The sequence below is a fragment of the Triticum urartu genome, chromosome 5 (assembly GCF_003073215.2).
Source record: "Triticum urartu cultivar G1812 chromosome 5, Tu2.1, whole genome shotgun sequence".
Lineage (NCBI taxonomy): Eukaryota > Viridiplantae > Streptophyta > Magnoliopsida > Poales > Poaceae > Triticum > Triticum urartu.
Window position 1 is genome coordinate 184,484,168 of NC_053026.1, and position 4,375 is coordinate 184,488,542.

The window sequence follows — 4,375 nt, forward strand, 5'->3', positions numbered from 1 at the left end:
TATTGAGCTCCACTTAACTTGTAGTTTTTTTTGTGCACTTTGACATGCCATGTTTCATTAAATCGGACATGCATCATACTTGGTTGTGCATCATGCCATGTTTATGTCATGGTTGTTTACTATGTTGCTTGCTTCTTTCCAGGTTGCTTCTCTCGTTAACTTCGGTTTCGTTCCTGAGTTCTGAGGATTCGTTCGACTACGTCTGTTTTCCTTCTTCATGGATTCGATCTTCTTCCTAACGAGAACTTTTCAGGCAAGATGACCATTACCCTCGATATCACTTCTATCTTTGCTTGCTAGTTGTTTGTTCTATCGCTATGTCGCGCTACCTACAACTTGTTATATCATGCCTCCCATATTGCCATGTCAAGCCTCTAACCAACCTTCCTAGCAAACCGTTGTTTGGCTATGTTATCGCTTTTGCTCAGCCCCACTTATAGCATTGTTAGTTGCAGGTGAAGTTGATGTTTGTTCCATGTTGGAACATGGATATGTTGGGATATCATTATCTCTTATTTTAATTAATGCATCTATATAATTGGTAAAGGGTGGAAGGCTTGGCCTTTTTCCTGGTGTTTTGTTCCACTCCTGCCGCCCTAGTTTCCGTCATACCGGTGTTATGTTCCTTGATTTTGCGTTCCTTACGCGGCTGGGGTTATGGGACCCCCTTGACAGTTTGCTATGAATAAAACTCATCCAGCAAGGCCCAACCTTGGTTTTACAGTTGCCTAACAACCTAAGCCTTTTCCCTTGGGTTCTGCGGACCCGTGGGTCATCTTTATTTTACCCCCTCGGGCTAGTGTTCCTCTGAGTGTTGGTTCGAACTGGGCGATGTCCGGCGCCCCCTGGGCAACTAGGGTCTATGCCAACCCGACGTCTTGCCCATCTGGTGTGCCCTGAGAACGAGATATGTGCAGCTCCTATCGGGATTTGTCGGCACATTCGGGCGGCTTTGCTGGTCTTGTTTTACCATTATCGAAATGTCTTGTAACCGGGATTCCGAGACTGATCGGGTCTTTTCGGGAGAAGGAATATCCTTCATTGACCATGAGAGCTTGTGATGGGCTAAGTTGGCACACCCTTGCAGGGTATAAACTTTCGAGAGCCGTGCCCGTGGTTATGTGGCAGATGGGAGTTTGTTAATATCCGGTTGTAGAGATCTTGACACTTAACTTAATTAAAATGAATCAACCGCATGTGTAGCCGTGATGGTCTCTTTTCGGTGGAGTCCGGTAAGTGAACACGGTTTTCGGTTATGTTTGAACGTAAGTAGTTTCAGGATCACTTCTAGCTTCACGACCGTTGTGTAGCTTCTCATCTTACTCTTATTTGCATATGTTAGCCACCATATTTGCTTAGCGCTTGCTACAGCTCCACCTCTTTACCTTATCCTACCCAGAAGCTTAAATAGTCTTGATCTCGCGGGTGTGAGATTGCCGAGTCCTCGTGACTCACGGATACTTCCAAACAGTTGCAGGTGCCGACGATACCAGTGCAGGTGATCCTACCGAACTCAAGTGTGAGTTCGACGAGGACCTTGGTCGTTACTATGTTTAGTTTCCTGATGATCAGTAGTGGAGCCTAGTTGGGACGATCGGGGATCTAGCATTTGGGGTTGTCTTCTTTTCTTTTGGTTCCGTAGTCGGACCCTGAATGTACATTGGATGATGTATGTTTAACTTTTATTTGTGTGAAGTGGCGATTGTAAGCCGACTATTTATCCCTTTCTTATTCAGTACATGGGATTGTGTGAAGATTACCCCTCTTGCGACAAAACCACAATGCGGTTATGCCTCTAAGTCGTGCCTTGAATGTGGGAGATATAGCTGCATCATGGGCGTCACATGGGGGGAGGCGCGCGGCGATCATCCGGCCACCACGACCGCGCTCCCACTCCGCCGACGCGCCTCTAGAGTTCGTTGTACGGTTGGAGAGGCCAGCGGGCATCTGGCTCCAGCTCTCGTGCTCCTTCGCGAGCGGGCTACCAGCTGGAGGGCCTGGTGTCCTCTGGCTATAGGCCGACGGCTACTGCAGCAAGGCCTCGTGGGTGGATGTTGAGGTCACCGCCTCCGACAATGTGTTCCTGAACCGTGGGTGGCAGCTGTCTGCCCATGCGTGTGGCCTACATCGGAGGTGCACCCTTCACTTCAGGTGTGACGGTATCACGACCCTCTACGTCAGGGTCTTTGGGAAGGCGGTCGGCGCCTGGGGTGCTGCCCGGAGAGCGATAGCGACGACGATGACGGCGGCAATGGTGCCGCTGCTGGTGAGCTTGTCCTTGGCGACGACCGCGACGGCTCCAGCAGCGGGGGCTCCTCCTCGGGGCATAGCACGAGCAATGGCGACTACGACAAGCCGCCACGCCACCGGGCTCGGACCGGGGAGGGCGACGAGCTACATTGCCGGCGCACCCCAGTGAAACAGGAGGAAGACTCCGACTAAGCTCCGTTGTCACTGGGCTGAGCCTTAGGAGTTGCCATGGTCACGTGATTTGCTTTTGTTTCCTCTTTTCTCCTGCATAAAAAAAGTAGTGGGCCCTGCTGGGGCATGCAATGAACCATGTTGCTTGCGCTGTTATGCTATGCTCGTTATTTTTATATTAAGTCGTGATACCTGTGTTTCTACTAGGTGTGGTTTGGGCAACTTAGCTCGATGTGCTTGTGGTGGACTCCCATGTCACGAGGGAACGCATTTCCAGGGCGTCCTCCAAGGGCTTTCTTCTTGTCGACTCGACTCATGAGGCGTCTCGTCCTTCCTCGCATAAGCCCCCCGAGCATGGGTTGGTTGTGGCAGCGCACCACGTCGCGATGCCCGGAGGCACGGACTTAAGAGGGTGCGCATGTGCACGAGCTCGCTGAGAGCGTCTCGCGAGGATAAAGATGCCACAAGCTAAGGTACCAGGGCTTCGGCGAGGTGTGGTGAGGCCAGACGTACACACACCGTACCCAACCCCCGCATGTGGGGTGCACGAGGAAGAGCGACGCGCAACTACCGCTCCTCCTGAGACAAGGCTGGAAAGGCAAATCCAAAACAAGAAGAGAGAAAATTTCCAACCCTGGTGAACGAAAGACACGAAAGCTCCAAATTTCATTCAAGAAGTTGAAAACCAGCTACAGAAAGCAAGCAAAAGAACAGCCACGTCCGGCACGTAGATTAGTCTTCTTGTATTCCCACCAGCGCGGAGCATGGGGCCTTCACTAGGATGTGGGTGGGAGCCCCCGTAAGGCCCAGGTGTGGCACTTAGGAGACTCCGGGGCATGTACAGCCCCAACTCATTATTAGGTGAGAGTGTCACGAGTGTAGACCTTCACAGGAGCGGGGCCTTGCTTCATGGGTAGAACTTCTGGAGGTGCTAGATGTTCCAGGCGTTCTGGATGGGGATCCCGTCCTGCATCTCCAGGCGCGCGGCGCCAGGCCTGGAGACACGGGCGATCCTGAACGGGCCCTCCCACATGGGCGAGAGCTTATGCAGCCCTTCCCTGGAGACCACCCGCCTCAGGTCGAGATCACCCACCTCGAGCATCCTAGAGCAGACGCTGCGGCAGTGGTACCACCGCAGAGCCTGCTGGTACCTCGCTGCTCTGAGTGAGGCTTGGCGGCGGCGTTCCTCCCCCAGCACGAGGTCATCCCCCGCTAGCCGTCCTGGTGTGCCTCATCAAACGCCAAGATCTGCGTGGACCGATGCCTGACCTCGTGAGGGAGAACCGCTTCAGCTCCATAGACGAGGAAGAATGGAGTTTCGCCCGTTAGCTTGGTTGCGGTGGTGTGGATGGACCACATCACGGACTGGCGCTCATCGAGCCAACCCCTGCCGCAGGCCTCGAGCTTCTTCTTGAAGGTCCTCGCCTTGAGGCCTCTCAGGACCTCTGCGTTGGCGCGCTCAGCCTGGCCATTGCTCTGAGGGTGTGCCACCAAAGCATAACATATCTATGTTCCAAGGTTAGCGCAATATGTTTTGAAAATGTTGCTAGTGAACTGCGAGCCATTGTCGGTCATGATACGATTAGGGACCCCGAAACGGCTCACGAGGTCCTTGATGAACTTGACGGCCGAGCCAGCCGGGATGGCGCGGACGGCTTCTACCTCGACCCACTTGGTGGACTTGTCGAGGCGACGTAGAGGTAGTGGTAGCCCCCGGGCTCTCGGGGGAACGGGCCCAGGATGTCCAGCCCCCAGACCACGAATGGCCATGAGAGCAGGATGGTCTGGAGACCCTGAGCGGGCTGGTGGATCTGCTTGGCATGGAACTGACAGGCTTCATAGGATCTTACCAGCTCGCTGGCATCATTGAGTGTTGTAGGCCAGTAGAATCCTCTGCGGAATGCCTTGCCCACGAGGGTGCGCGATGAAAAGTGATGCCCGCAGTCCCCGCCAT